Genomic DNA, 16,032 nt, shown 5'->3' with positions numbered 1-16,032 from the left:
ATGTGCACATGAAATGCAATAAGGTGCAAGGGTACACGCCTAAAACTCGGCATTTGTTGGCCGGTGCAGATACGATGGGCTTAAATGACTCCTTCCATGCTGTAAACCTCTATGATTATATAATTATCGGTTAGGATTACTTTCATGAGGCAAAACGTGGCAATCAGAAAATTAATGGTGTTTCCAGTGAAGAAGTGTTTGTGCAAGCTGGGGCTCGAACTCAGGAAGCTGAGATGAAGCATCTTATGCTCCGGGGAGCGTTGTCTCGAACGGTGGCATTTTGCAGCCCAATGAAGCGCGGTAAACCGCTGTTTGATGCTGCATTCTCCGCTTCCCGCCGGCAGCGGCTGATTGGAGAGTGTTGGAGCGGAAGTTAGGTCCTGTCCCGCCCTCACTCACTCTGGAGCTGGGGAATAGTGATTAGTCGATGGGTTTGTTTGTGGCTTTAATTTTCTGTTGTGAAGCGTGGCGGCGTGACAGGATCCTTTAATAATCTCTCACAGCTGACCTGAATGCACGGAATGTGCAGCTTTGAGATATGGTTTCTCCAGCGTCAGGGCTGGAAACGGGAGTGAGTGAGAGACACTGTGCAGAATTTGAGTGTGAACAGAACTGCAGAGAGAAATCAGCAAATGGAACAGCATCGTGAGACACTGCACTCTGTTAATATTGAACCACTAACATGAATGATTTAATTTTATCTTATCATTAATTGAACACGTTTGCATAATGTTTCCGCCCGGTTTCGAACCGGGGACTTTTCGCATGTTAGGCGAACGTGATAACCACTACACTACAGAAACGCTGTGCCAGTAACATTCTTGGGAACATAACCAGAGCTTTAACCTCAACAGCTGGACTACACTTCTCGAGATTGTGTCACGAGAATAGAATAACGGTGCTATATTTAGCAAGGTTGTGAGTGTGGCAGGAATTGATCCCGTGTTTCTCTGCCTTTATACATAGGAACAGGAGTGGCCATTCCTCAGCAAGTGGTTAGAATCTGGAATACACTTCTCTAAAGGGCGGTGGAGTCAGACTCAATCTTATCTTTCAAAACGGAGTTGGATAAGTATCCGAATGAAAAAAATTGCACAGCTGTGGGTAAATGACAGGGGAGTGAGACTTGTTGAGAGTTGGCATGGGCTCGACGGGCTGCATCCATTCCCTTATTCTTTGATTCTATAAGTTAGTGGCACATTTAATAGTGTGCATGTCAGCAGAATATTGAAAGGGACATGGATTCAGTCGACACAACGAGAGGCATCTGATTCAGAAGATTCGGGTGCACGAAAATTCGGGATTAATGACTTTAAAAGCATCATTTTTCTTTTATGAAGATTCGGTCAGAGAAATGTTTGAAAAATAAATTTTTGCTGAAAAGGGCTCAGCACTTCATCTTCTTTTTGGCTGTTCGGGCCACACTTCTTTTCGATGGTATTCTTCCAGAATGTATATTTTCTTTGCTGTTTCACATTAACCAGTCCCTTGCACTACAGTCTATCTCACTGTTTCCAACGTCTCATGTGCATGTTACCAGCAATGAACATTTTGAAGCAGACTTCTAAAGCACAGTGTCCAAAATGGTTTATGGATTCAGAGCTAAAGTGCAGAGCACAGATAAGTTATTCAATTAAGGACTCTCCTTCAGTTAACATTTCTTTAGTTGTGCAAATGAAGATCATCAGTCAATTAATGATGTTTTCCCATGAAGGCAGGATAACATTTAATGATTATGCATTTTCTAAGTAAAAGCCCATGTGATTCAGGGCGCAGTGGCAAATTGGATCCAAATTTGGCTCACAGGCAGGAAGCAAAGGGTAATGTTTGATGGGTGTTTTTGTGACTGGAAGGATGTTTCCAGTGGGGTTCCACAGTTTTCAGTGCTAGATCCATTGCTTTTTATGGTATTTATCAATGATCTAAACTTGAATATAAGTGTTATGATTGCGAAGTTTTCAGGTGTTATTAAAATAGGCAGTGTGGTTGATAATGAAGAAGAAAGCTGGAGACTCCAGGAAGATATCAATCAACTGATAAGGGGGTAGAGCAGTGGCAAATTGAATTTAAACCAGAAATGTGAGAGATCGCGCATTTGTGTGGAGGGCTAACAAGGAAAGGGAATACACATCAACTGGTATGACATTGAGAAGTGTAGAGGAACAAAGGTAACTGGGATTGCTTGTCCACAGATCCCTGAAGGTAGCTGGCCAGTTGGAAAAGTTGGTTAAGAAGTCATATGGAATGGTTGCATTTATTGGCAGAAGCAAGGAAGAGAACAGCAAGTGGGTTATGCTAGAACTGTATAAAATTCTGGTTAGGCCACAGCTGGAGTACTGCGTGCAGTTCTGGTCACCGCATTGAAGGAAGAACGTGAATACGCTGGAGAGGGTACAGAGGAGATTTACGTAGATGTTGCCGGGAGTGGAGCAACTTTGCTTTGAGGACAGATTGGATAGGATGGGTTTGTTTTCCTTGGAACAGAGGAGCCTGATGGGCGACCGCATTGAGGTGTATAAAAATAGGAGGGGCCTAGATATTGTTGATTAAAAGGGTCTATTTCACATAGTGGAGTGGTCAACAACCAGGCTGCATAATTTAAAAGTAATTAGTGTAAGGGTTAAAGGGGATTTGAAGTGAACATTCTGCATGCAGATGTTTGTGGGGGTCTCAAACTCAATGCCTGAAAGTGTGGTGCAGGCAGAAACCCTCACCACATTTAACCAGTTCTTAGATGTGCACATGAAATGCAATAAGGTGCAGGGGTACACATCTAAAACTGGGCATTTGTTGGCCGGTGCAGATACGATGGGCGTAAATGACTCCTTCCATGCTGTAAACCTCTATGATTATATAATTATCGGTTAGGATTACTTTCATGATGCAAAACGTGGCAATCAGATAATTAATGCTGTTTCCAGTGAAGAAGTGTTCGTGCAAGCTGGGGCTCGAACTCAGGAAGCTGAGATGAAGCATCTTCTGAGGCTGCTGTTCGGTGTACGGGGAGCGTTGTCTCGAACGGTGGCATTTTGCAGCCCAGTGAAGGGCGGTAAACCGCTGTTTGATGCTGCATTCTCCGCTTTCCGCCGGCAGCGGCTGATTGGAGAGTGTGGGAGCGGAAGTTAGGGCTTGTCCCGCCCTCACTCACTCTGGAGCTGAGGAAGAGCGATTAGTCGATGGGTTTGTTTGTGGCTTTAATTTTCTGTTGTGAAGCGTGGTGGCGTGGCAGGATCCTTTAATAATCTCTCACAGCTGACCTGAATGCACGGAATGTGCAGCTTTGAGATCTGGTTACTCCAGCGTCAGGGCTGGAAACGGGAGGGAGTGAGAGACACTGTGTAGAATTTGAGTGTGAACAGAACTGTAGAGAGAAATCAGCAAATGGAACAGCATCGTGAGACACTGCACTCTGTTAACATTGAACCACTAATATGAATGATTTAATTTTATCTTATCATTAATTGAACACGTTTGCATAATGTTTCCGCCCGGTTTCGAACCGGGGACTTTTCGCGTGTTAGGCGAACGTGATAACCACTACACTACAGAAACACTGTGGCAGTGAACATTGTTGGGAACATAACCAGAGCTTTAACCTCAACAGCTGGACTACACTTCTGGAGCTTGTGTCACGAGAATAGAATAACGGTGCTATATTTAGCAAGGTTGTGAGTGTGGCAGGAATCGATCCCGTGTTTCTCTGCCTTTATACATAGGAACAGGAGTGGCCATTCCTCAGCAAGTGGTTAGAATCTGGAATACACTTCTCTAAAGGGCGGTGGAGTCAAACTCAATCTTATCTTTCAAAACGGAGCTGGATAAGTATCCGAATGAAAAAAATTGCACAGCTGTGGGTAAGTGACAGGGGAGTGAGACTTGTTGAGAGTTGGCATGGGCTCGACGGGCTGCATCCATTCCCTTATTCTTTGATTCTATAAGTTAGTGGCACATTTAATAGTGTGCATGTCAGCAGAATATTGAAAGAGACATGGATTCAGTCGGCACAACGAGAGGCATCTGATTCAGAAGATTCCGGTGCATGATAATTCGGGTTTAATGACTTTAAAAGCATCATTTTTCTTTTGTGAAGATTCGGTCAGAGAAATGTTTGAAAAATAATTTTTTGCTGAAAAGGGCTCAGCACTTCATCTTCTTTTTGGCTGTTAGGGCCACACTTCTTTTCGATGGTATTCTTCCAGAATGTATATTTTCTTTGCTGTTTCACAATATCCAGTCCCTTGCACTGCAGTCTATCTCACTGTTTCCAACGTCTCATGTACATGTTACCAGCAATGAACATTTTGAAGCAGACTTCTAAAGCACAGTGTCCAAAATGGTTTATGGATTCAGAGGTAAAGTGCAGAGCACAGATAAGTTATTCAATTAAGGATGCTCCTTCAGTTAACATTTCTTTAGTTGTGCAAATGAAGATCATCAGTCAATTAATGATGTTTTCCCATGAAGGCAGTATAACATTTAATGATTATGCATTTTCTAAGTAAAAGCCCATGTGATTCTGGGCGAAGTGGCAAATTGGATCCAAATTTGGCTCAGAGGCAGGAAGCAAAGGGTAATGTTTGATGGGTGTTTTTGTGACTGGAAGGATGTTTCCAGTGTGGTTCCACAGTTTTCAGTGCCAGATCCATTGCTTTTTATGGTATTTATCAATGATCTAAACTTGAATATAAGTATTATGATTACGAAGTTTTCAGGTGTTATTAAAATAGGCAGTGTGGTTGATAATGAAGAAGAAAGCTGGAGACTCCAGGAAGATATCAATCAACTGATAAGGGGGTAGAGCAGTGGCAAATGGAATTTAATCCAGAGATGTGAGAGATCGCGCATTTGTGGAGGGCTAACAAGGAAAGGGAATACACATTGATAAGTGTAGAGAAACAAAGGTAACTGGGATTGCTTGCCCACAGATCCCTGAAGGTAGCTGGCCAGTTGGAAAAGTTGATGAAGAATTCATATGGAATGGTTGCATTTATTGGCAGAAGCAAGGAACAGAAAAGCAAGTGGGTTATGCTAGAACTGTATAAAATTCTGGTTAGGCCACAGCTGGAGTACTGCGTGCAGTTCTGGTCACCGCATTGATGGAAGAACGTGAATACGCTGGAGAGGGTACAGAGGAGATTTACGTAGATGTTGCCGGGAGTGGAGCAACTTTGCTATGAAACGTTTAAAATTCTGACGGGTTTAGACAGGTTAGATGCAGAAAGAATGTTCCCAATGTTGGGGAAGTCCAGAACCAGGGGTCACAGTCTGAGGATAAGGGGTAAGCCATTTAGGACCGAGATGAGGAGAAACTTCTTCACCCAGAGAGTGGTGAACCTGTGGAATTCTCTACCACAGAAAGTAGTTGAGGCCAATTCACTAAATATATTCAAAAGGGAGTTAGATGAAGTCCTTACTACTCGGGGGATCAAGGGTTATGGCGAGAAAGCAGGAAGGGGGTACTGAAGTTTCATGTTCAGCCATGAACTCATTGAATGGCGGTGCAGGCTAGAAGGGCTGAATGGCCTGCTCCTGCACCTATTTTCTATGTTTCTATGTTTCTATGTAGGACAGATTGGATAGGATGGGTTTGTTTTCCTTGGAACAGAGGAGGCTGATGGGCGACCGCATTGAGGTGTATAAAAATAGGAGGGGCCTAGATATTGTTGATTAAAATGGGTCTATTTCACATAGTGGAGTGGTCAACAACCAGGCTGCATAATTTAAAAGTAATTAGTGTAAGGGTTAAAGGGGATTTGAAGTGAACATTCTGCATGCAGATGTTTGTGGGGGTCTCAAACTCACTGCCTGAAAGTGTGGTGCAGGCAGAAACCCTCACCACATTTAACCAGTTCTGAGATGTGCACATGAAATGCAATAAGGTGCAGGGGTACACACCTAAAACTGGACATTTGTTGGCCGGTGCAGATACGATAGGCTTAAATGACTCCTTCCATGCTGTAAACCTCTATGATTATATAATTATCGGTTAGGATTACTTTCATGATGCAAAACGTGGCAATCAGATAATAAATGGTGTTTCCAGTGAAGAAGTGTTCGTGCAAGCTGGGGCTCGAACTCAGGAAGCTGAGATGAAGCATCTTATGAGGCTGCTGTTCGGTGTACGGGGAGCGTTCTCTCGAACGCTGGCATTTTGCAGCCCAGTGAAGAGCGGTAAACCGCTGTTTGATGCTGCATTCTCCGCTTTCCGCCGGCAGCGGCTGATTGGAGAGTGTGGGAGCGGAAGTTAGGGCTTGTCCCGCCCTCACTCACGCTGGAGCTGGGGAAGAGCGATTCGTCGATGGGTTTGTTTGTGGCTTTAATTTTCTGTTGTGAAGCGTGGTGGCGTGGCAGGATACTTTCATAATCTCTCACAGCTGACCTGAATGCACGGAATGTGCAGCTTTGAGATATGGTTTCTCCAGCGTCAGGGCTGGAAACGGGAGGGAGTGAGAGACACTGTGTAGAATTTGAGTGTGAACAGAACTGTAGAGAGAAATCAGCAAATGGAACAGCATCGTGAGACACTGCACTCTGTTAACATTGAACCACTAATGTGAATGATTTAATTTTATCTTTTCATTAATTGAACACGTTTGCAAAATGTTTCCGCCCGGTTTCGAACCGCGGACCTTTCGCGTGTTAGGCGAACGTGATCACCACTACACTACGGAAACGCTGTGGCAGTAACATTGTTGGGAACATAACCAGAGCTTTTCCCTCAACAGCTGGACTACACGTCTGGAGCTTGTGTCACGAGAATAGAATAACGGTGCTATATTTAGCAAGGTTGTGAGTGTGGCAGGAATTGATCCCGTGTTTCTCTGCCTTTATACATAGGAACAGGAGTGGCCATTCCTCAGCAAGTGGTTAGAATCTGGAATACACTTCTCTAAAGGGCGGTGGAGTCAGACTCAATCTTATCTTTCAAAACGGAGTTGGATAAGTATCCGAATGAAAAAAATTGCACAGCTGTGGGTAAATGACAGGGGAGTGAGACTTGTTGAGAGTTGGCATGGGCTCGACGGGCTGCATCCATTCCCTTATTCATTGATTCGAAAAGTTAGTGGCACATTTAATAGTGTGCATGTCAGCAGAATATTGAAAGGGACATGGATTCAGTCGGCACAACGAGAGGCATCTGATTCAGAAGATTCCGGTGCATGAAAATTCGGGTTTAATGACTTTAAAAGCATCATTTTTCTTTTGTGAAGATTCGGTCAGAGAAATGTTTGAAAAAGAATTTTTTGCTGAAAAGGGCTCAGCACTTCATCTTCTTTTTGGCTGTTAGGGCCACACTTCTTTTCGATGGTATTCTTCCAGAATGTATATTTTCTTTGCTGTTTCACAATAACCAGTCCCTTGCACTACAGTCTATCTCACTGTTACCAAGGTCTCATATACATGTTACCAGCAATGAACATTTTGAAGCAGACTTCTAAAGCACAGTGTCCAAAATGGTTTATGGATTCAGAGCTAAAGTGCAGAGCACAGATAAGTTATTCAATTAAGGACTCTCCTTCAGTTAACATTTCTTTAGTTGTGCAAATGAAGATCATCAGTCAATTAATGATGTTTTCCCATGAAGGCAGGATAACATTTAATGATTATGCATTTTCTAAGTAAAAGCCCATGTGATTCAGGGCGAAGTGGCAAATTGGATCCAAATTTGGCTCACAGGCAGGAAGCAAAGGGTAATGTTTGATGGGTGTTTTTGTGACTGGAAGCATGTTTCCAGTGGGGTTCCACAGTTTTCAGTGCCAGATCCATTGCTTTTTATGGTATTTATCAATGATCTCAACTTGAATATAAGTGTTATGATTACGAAGTTTTCAGGTGTTATTAAAATAGGCAGTGTGGTTGATAATGAAGAAGAAAGCTGGAGACTCCAGGAAGATATCAATCAACTGATAAGGGGGTAGAGCAGTGGCAAATTGAATTTAAACCAGAGATGTGAGAGATCGCGCATTTGTGGAGGGCTAACAATGAAAGGGAATACACATCAACTGGTATGACATTGAGAAGTGTAGAGGAACAAAGGTAACTGGGATTGCTTGTCCACAGATCCCTGAAGGTAGCTGACCAGTTGGAAAAGTTGATTAAGAAGTCATATGGAATGGTTGCATTTATTGGCAGAAGCAAGGAACAGAACAGCAAGTGGGTTGTGCTAGAACTGTATAAAATTCTGGTTAGGCCACAGCTGGAGTACTGCGTGCAGTTCTGGTCACCGCATTGAAGGAAGAACGTGAATACGCTGGAGAGGGTACAGAGGAGATTTACGTAGATGTTGCCGGGAGTGGAGCAACTTTGCTATGAGGACAGATTGGATAGGATGGGTTTATTTTCCTTGGAACAGAGGAGGCTGATGGGCGACCGCATTGAGGTGTATAAAAATAGGAGAGGCCTAGATATTGTTGATTAAAAGGGTCTATTTCACATAGTGGAGTGGTCAACAACCAGGCTGCATAATTTAAAAGTAATTAGTGTAAGGTTTAAAGGGGATTTGAAGTGAACATTCTGCATGCAGATGTTTGTGGAGGTCTCAAACTCACTGCCTGAAAGTGTGGTGCAGGCAGAAACCCTCACCACATTTAACCAGTTCTTAGATGTGCACATGAAATGCATTAAGGTGCAGGGGTACACACCTAAAACTGGGCATTTGTTGGCCGGTGCAGATACGATGGGCGTAAATGACTCATTCCATGCTGTAAACCTCTATGATTATATAATTATCGGTTAGGATTACTTTCATGATGCAAAACGTGGCAATCAGATAATTAATGCTGTTTCCAGTGAAGAAGTGTTCGTGCAAGTTGGGGCTCGAACTCAGGTAGCTGAGATGAAGCAACTTATGAGGCTGCTGTTCGGTGTACGGGTAGCGTTGTCTCGAACGGTGGCATTTTGCAGCCCAGTGAAGGGCGGTAAACCGCTGTTTGATGCTGCATTCTCCGCTTTCCGCCGGCAGCGGCTGATTGGAGAGTATGGGAGCGGAAGTTAGGGCTTGTCCCGCCCTCACTCACGCTGGAGCTGGGGAAGAGCGATTCGTCGATGGGTTTGTTTGTGGCTTTAATTTTCTGTTGTGAAGCGTGGTGGCGTGGCAGGATACTTTCATAATCTCTCACAGCTGACCTGAATGCACGGAATGTGCAGCTTTGAGATATGGTTTCTCCAGCGTCAGGGCTGGAAACGGGAGGGAGTGAGAGACACTGTGTAGAATTTGAGTGTGAACAGAACTGTAGAGAGAAATCAGCAAATGGAACAGCATCGTGAGACACTGCACTCTGTTAACATTGAACAACTAATGTGAATGATTTAATTTTATCTTATCATTAATTGAACACGTTTGCAAAATGCTTCCGCCCGGTTTCGAACCGCGGACCTTTCGCGTGTTAGGCGAACGTGATCACCACTACACTACGGAAACGCTGTGGCAGTAACATTGTTGGGAACATAACCAGAGCTTTAACCTCAACAGCTGGACTACACGTCTGGAGCTTGTGTCACGAGAATAGAATAACGGTGCTATATTTAGCAAGGTTGTGAGTGTGGCAGGAATTGATCCCGTGTTTCTCTGCCTTTATACATAGGAACAGGAGTGGCCATTCCTCAGCAAGTGGTTAGAATCTGGAATACACTTCTCTAAAGGGCGGTGGAGTCAGACTCAATCTTATCTTTCAAAACGGAGTTGGATAAGTATCCGAATGAAAAAAATTGCACAGCTGTGGGTAAATGACAGGGGAGTGAGACTTGTTGAGAGTTGGCATGGGCTCGACGGGCTGCATCCATTCCCTTATTCATTGATTCGAAAAGTTAGTGGCACATTTAATAGTGTGCATGTCAGCAGAATATTGAAAGGGACATGGATTCAGTCGGCACAACGAGAGGCATCTGATTCAGAAGATTCCGGTGCATGAAAATTCGGGTTTAATGACTTTAAAAGCATCATTTTTCTTTTGTGAAGATTCGGTCAGAGAAATGTTTGAAAAAGAATTTTTTGCTGAAAAGGGCTCAGCACTTCATCTTCTTTTTGGCTGTTAGGGCCACACTTCTTTTCGATGGTATTCTTCCAGAATGTATATTTTCTTTGCTGTTTCACAATAACCAGTCCCTTGCACTACAGTCTATCTCACTGTTACCAACGTCTCATATACATGTTACCAGCAATGAACATTTTGAAGCAGACTTCTAAAGCACAGTGTCCAAAATGGTTTATGGATTCAGAGCTAAAGTGCAGAGCACAGATAAGTTATTCAATTAAGGACTCTCCTTCAGTTACCATTTCTTTAGTTGTGCAAATGAAGATCATCAGTCAATTAATGATGATTTCCCATGAAGGCAGGATAACATTTAATGATTATGCATTTTCTAAGTAAAAGCCCATGTGATTCAGGGCGAAGTGGCAAATTGGATCCAACTTTGGCTCACAGGCAGGAAGCAAAGGGTAATGTTTGATGGGTGTTTTTGTGACTGGAAGCATGTTTCCAGTGGGGTTCCACAGTTTTCAGTGCCAGATCCATTGCTTTTTATGGTATTTATCAATGATCTCAACTTGAATATAAGTGTTATGATTACGAAGTTTTCAGGTGTTATTAAAATAGGCAGTGTGGTTGATAATGAAGAAGAAAGCTGGAGACTCCAGGAAGATATCAATCAACTGATAAGGGGGTAGAGCAGTGGCAAATTGAATTTAAACCAGAGATGTGAGAGATCGCGCATTTGTGGAGGGCTAACAATGAAAGGGAATACACATCAACTGGTATGACATTGAGAAGTGTAGAGGAACAAAGGTAACTGGGATTGCTTGTCCACAGATCCCTGAAGGTAGCTGACCAGTTGGAAAAGTTGATTAAGAAGTCATATGGAATGGTTGCATTTATTGGCAGAAGCAAGGAACAGAACAGCAAGTGGGTTGTGCTAGAACTGGATAAAATTCTGGTTAGGCCACAGCTGGAGTACTGCGTGCAGTTCTGGTCACCGCATTGAAGGAAGAACGTGAACACGCTGGAGAGGGTACAGAGGAGATTTACGTAGATGTTGCCGGGAGTGGAGCAACTTTGCTATGAGGACAGGTTGGATAGGATGGGTTTATTTTCCTTGGAACAGAGGAGGCTGATGGGCGACCGCATTGAGGTGTATAAAAATAGGAGAGGCCTAGATATTGTTGATTAAAAGGGTCTATTTCACATAGTGGAGTGGTCAACAACCAGGCTGCATAATTTAAAAGTAATTAGTGTAAGGTTTAAAGGGGATTTGAAGTGAACATTCTGCATGCAGATGTTTGTGGAGGTCTCAAACTCACTGCCTGAAAGTGTGGTGCAGGCACAAACCCTCACCACATTTAACCAGTTCTTAGATGTGCACATGAAATGCATTAAGGTGCAGGGGTACACACCTAAAACTGGGCATTTGTTGGCCGGTGCAGATACGATGGGCGTAAATGACTCATTCCATGCTGTAAACCTCTATGATTATATAATTATCGGTTAGGATTACTTTCATGATGCAAAACGTGGCAATCAGATAATTAATGCTGTTTCCAGTGAAGAAGTGTTCGTGCAAGCTGGGGCTCGAACTCAGGAAGCTGAGATGAAGCATCTTATGAGGCTGCTGTTCGGAGCACGGGGAGCGTTGTCTGGAACGGTGGCATTTTGCAGCCCAGTGAAGGGCGGTAAACCGCTGTTTGATGCTGCATTCTCCGCTTTCCGCCGGCAGCGGCTGATTGGAGAGTGTGGGAGCGTAAGTTAGGGCTTGCCCCCCCTCACTCACTCTGGAGCTGAGGAAGAGCGATTTTCGATGGGTTTGTTTGTGGCTTTAATTTTCTGTTGTGAAGCGTGGTGGCGTGGCAGGATCCTTTAATAATCTCTCACAGCTGACCTGAATGCACGGAATGTGCAGCTTTGAGATATGGTTTCTCCAGCGTCAGGGCTGGAAACGGGAGGGAGTGAGAGACACTGTGTAGAATTTGAGTGTGAACAGAACTGTAGAGAGAAATCAGCAAATGGAACAGCATCGTGAGACACTGCACTCTGTTAACATTGAACAACTAATATGAATGATTTAATTTTATCTTATCATTAATTGAACACGTTTGCATAATGTTTCCGCCCGGTTTCGAACCGGGGACTTTTCGCGTGTTATGCGAACGTGATAACCACTACACTACGGAAACGCTGTGGCATTAAGATTGTTGGGAACATAACCAGAGCTTTAACCTCAACAGCTGGACGACACTTCTGGAGCTTGTGTCACGAGAATAGAATGACGGTGCTATATTTAGCAAGGTTGTGAGTGTGGCAGGAATTGATCCCGTGTTTCTCTGCCTTTATACATAGGAACAGGAGTGGCCATTCCTCAGAAAGTGGTTAGAATCTGGAATACACTTCTCTAAAGGGCGGTGGAGTCAGACTCAATCTTATCTTTCAAAACGGAGTTGGATAAGTATCCGAATGAAAAAAATTGCACAGCTGTGGGTAAAAGACAGGGGAGTGAGACTTGTTGAGAGTTGGCATGGGCTCGACGGGCTGCATCCATTCCCTTATGCTTTGATTCTATAAGTTAGTGGCACATTTAATAGTGTGCATGTCAGCAGAATATTGAAAGGGACATGGATTCAGTCGGCACAACGAGAGGCATCTGATTCAGAAGATTCCGGTGCATGAAAATTCGGGTTTAATGACTTTAAAAGCATCATTTTTCTTTTGTGAAGATTCGGTCAGAGAAATGTTTGAAAAAGAATTTTTTGCTGAAAAGGGCTCAGCACTTCATCTTCTTTTTGGCTGTTAGGGCCACACTTCTTTTCGATGGTATTCTTCCAGAATGTATATTTTCTTTGCTGTTTCACAATAACCAGTCCCTTGCACTGCAGTCTATCTCACTGTTTCCAACGTCTCGTATACATGTTACCAGCAATGAACATTTTGAAGCAGACTTCTAAAGCACAGTGTCCAAAATGGTTTATGGATTCAGAGGTAAAGTGCAGAGCACAGATAAGTTATTCAATTAAGGTTTCTCCTTCAGATAATATTTCTTTAGTTGTGCAAATGAAGATCATCAGTCAATTAATGATGTTTTCCCATGAAGGCAGGATAACATTTAATGATTATGCATTTTCTAAGTAAAAGCCCATGTGATTCAAGGCGAAGTGGCAAATTGGATCCAAATTTGGCTCAGAGGCAGGAAGCAAAGGGTAATGTTTGATGGGTGTTTTTGTGACTGGAAGGATGTTTCCAGTGTGGTTCCACAGTTTTCAGTGCCAGATCCATTGCTTTTTATGGTATTTATCAATGATCTAAACTTGAATATAGGTGTTATGATTACGAAGTTTTCAGGTGTTATTAAAATAGGCAGTGTGGTTGATAATGAAGAAGAAAGCTGGAGACTCCAGGAAGATATCAATCAACTGATAAGGGGGTAGAGCAGTGGCAAACTGAATTTAATCCAGAGATGTGAGAGATCGCGCATTTGTGGAGGGCTAACAAGGAAAGGGAATACACATCAACTGGTATGACATTGAGAAGTGTAGAGGAAAAAAGGTAACTGGGATTGCTTGTCCACAGATCCCTGAAGGTAGCTGACCAGTTGGAAAAGTTGATTAAGAATTCATATGGAATGGTTGCATTTATTGGCAGAAGCAAGGAACAGAACAGCAAGTGAGTTATGCTAGAACTGTATTAAATTCTGGTTAGGCCACAGCTGGAGTTCTGCGTGCAGTTCTGGTCACCGCATTGAAGGAAGAATGTGAATACGCTGGAGAGGGTACAGAGGAGATTTACGTAGATGTTGCCGGGAGTGGAGCAACTTTGCTATGAGGACAGATTGGATAGGATGGGTTTGTTTTCCTTGGAACAGAGGAAGCTGATGGGCGACCGCATTGAGGTGTATAAAAATAGGAGGGGCCTAGATATTGTTGATTAAAAGGGTCTATTTCACATAGTGGAGTGGTCAACAACCAGGCTGCATAATTTAAAAGTAATTAGTGTAAGGGTTAAAGGGGATTTGAAGTGAACATTCTGCATGCAGATGTTTGTGGGGGTCTCAAACTCACTGCCTGAAAGTGTGGTGCAAGCAGAAACCCTCACCACATTTAACCAGTTCGTAGATGTGCACATGAAATGCAATAAGGTGCAGGGGTACACACCTAAAACTGGGCATTTGTTGGCCGGTGCAGATACGATGGGCGTAAATGACTCTTTCCATGCTGAAAACCTCTATGATTATATAATTATCGGTTAGGATTACTTTCATGATGCAAAACGTGGCAATCAGATAATTAATGCTGTTTCTAGTGAAGAAGTGTTCGTGCAAGCTGGGGCTCGAACTCAGGAAGCTGAGATGAAGCATCTTATGAGGCTGCTGTTCGGAGCACGGGGAGCGTTGTCTCGAATGGTGCCATTTTGCAGCCCAGTGAAGGGCGGTAAACCGCTGTTTGATGCTGCATTCTCCGCTTTCCGCCGGCAGCGGCTGATTGGAGAGTGTGGGAGCGGAAGTTAGGGCTTGTCCCGCCCTCACTCACTCTGGAGCTGAGGAAGAGCGATTAGTCGATGGGTTTGTTTGTGGCTTTAATTTTCTGTTGTGAAGCGTGGTGGCGTGGCAGGATCCTTTAATAATCTCTCACAGCTGACCTGAATGCACGGAATGTGCAGCTTTGAGATATGGTTTATCCAGCGTCAGGGCTGGAAGCGGGAGGGAGTGAGAGACACTGTGTAGAATTTGAGTGTGAACAGAACTGTAGAGAGAAATCAGCAAATGGAACAGCATCGTGAGACACTGCACTCTGTTAACATTGAACCACTAATATGAATGATTTAATTTTATCTTATCATTAATTGAACACGTTTGCATAATGTTTCCACCCGGTTTTGAACCGGGGACCTTTCGCGTGTTAGGCAAACGTGATAACCACTACACTACGGAAAAACTGGTGCAATAACATCGTTGGGAACATAACCAGAGCTTTAACCTCAACAGCTGGACTACACTTCTGGAGCTTGTGTCACGAGAATCGAATAACGGTGCGATATTTAGCAAGGTTGTGAGTGTGGCAGGAATTGATCCCGTGTTTCTCTGCCTTTATACATAGGAACAGGAGTGGCCATTCCTCAGCAAGTGGTTAGAATCTGGAATACACTTCTCTAAAGGGCGGTGGAGTCAGACTCAATCTTATCTTTCAAAACGGAGTTGGATAAGTATCCGAATGAAAAAAATTGCACAGCTGTGGGTAAATGACAGGGGAGTGAGACTTGTTGAGAGTTGGCATGGGCTCGACGGGCTGCATCCATTCCCTTATTCTTTGATTCTATAAGTTAGTGGCACATTTAATAGTGTGCATGTCAGCAGAATATTGAAAGGGACATGGATTCAGTCGACACAACGAGAGGCATCTGATTCAGAAGATTCGGGTGCACGAAAATTCGGGTTTAATGACTTTAAAAGCATCATTTTTCTTTTATGAAGATTCGGTCAGAGAAATGTTTGAAAAATAATTTTTTGCTGAAAAGGGCTCAGCACTTTATCTTCTTTTTGGCTGTTAGGGCCACACTTCTTTTCGATGGTATTTTTCCAGAATGTATATTTTCTTTGCTGTTTCACAATAACCAGTCCCTTGCACTGCAGTCTATCTCACTGTTTCCAACGTCCCATGTACATGTTACCAGCAAGGAACATTTTGAAGCAGACTTCTAAAGCACACTGTCCAATATGGTTTATGGATTCAGAGGTAAAGTGCAGAGCACAGATAAGTTATTCAATTCAGGATTCTCCTTCAGTTAACATTTCTTTAGTTGTGCAAATGAAGATCATCAGTCAATTAATTATGTTTTCCCATGAAGGCAGGATAACATTTAATGATTATGCATTTTCTAAATAAAAGCCCATGTGATTCAGGGCGAAGTGGCAAATTGGTTACAAATTTGGCTCAGAGGCAGGAAGCAAAGGGTAATGTTTGATGGGTGATTTTGTGACTGGAAGGATGTTTCCAGTGGGGTTCCACAGTTTTCAGTACCAGATCAATTGCTTTTATGGTATTTATCAATGATC

The 16,032-nt window shown here is 43.3% G+C and overlaps 6 non-coding genes across 6 annotated transcripts; all 6 read right to left on the bottom strand.

Annotated features, from left to right (window-relative positions):
- Positions 1-730: 730 nt before the first annotated feature.
- trnav-aac (transfer RNA valine (anticodon AAC)) lies at positions 731-803 on the bottom strand. The gene has a single exon. It is a non-coding gene; the product is annotated as a tRNA-Val (tRNA).
- A 2,676-nt stretch (positions 804-3,479) lies between these two features.
- trnav-aac (transfer RNA valine (anticodon AAC)) lies at positions 3,480-3,552 on the bottom strand. The gene has a single exon. It is a non-coding gene; the product is annotated as a tRNA-Val (tRNA).
- A 3,049-nt stretch (positions 3,553-6,601) lies between these two features.
- trnav-aac (transfer RNA valine (anticodon AAC)) lies at positions 6,602-6,674 on the bottom strand. Its single transcript has one exon. It is a non-coding gene; the product is annotated as a tRNA-Val (tRNA).
- A 2,674-nt stretch (positions 6,675-9,348) lies between these two features.
- Positions 9,349-9,421, bottom strand: trnav-aac (transfer RNA valine (anticodon AAC)). Its single transcript has one exon. It is a non-coding gene; the product is annotated as a tRNA-Val (tRNA).
- A 2,672-nt stretch (positions 9,422-12,093) lies between these two features.
- On the bottom strand, positions 12,094-12,166 carry trnav-aac (transfer RNA valine (anticodon AAC)). The gene has a single exon. It is a non-coding gene; the product is annotated as a tRNA-Val (tRNA).
- Positions 12,167-14,840: 2,674 nt separating this feature from the next.
- Positions 14,841-14,915, bottom strand: trnav-aac (transfer RNA valine (anticodon AAC)). The gene has a single exon. It is a non-coding gene; the product is annotated as a tRNA-Val (tRNA).
- Positions 14,916-16,032: the final 1,117 nt, after the last annotated feature.

Source organism: Pristiophorus japonicus, chromosome 3 (genome assembly GCF_044704955.1).
Source record: "Pristiophorus japonicus isolate sPriJap1 chromosome 3, sPriJap1.hap1, whole genome shotgun sequence".
In the NCBI taxonomy this organism is placed as follows: domain Eukaryota; kingdom Metazoa; phylum Chordata; class Chondrichthyes; family Pristiophoridae; genus Pristiophorus; species Pristiophorus japonicus.
This window is presented reverse-complemented; position numbering and strand designations above follow the sequence as displayed.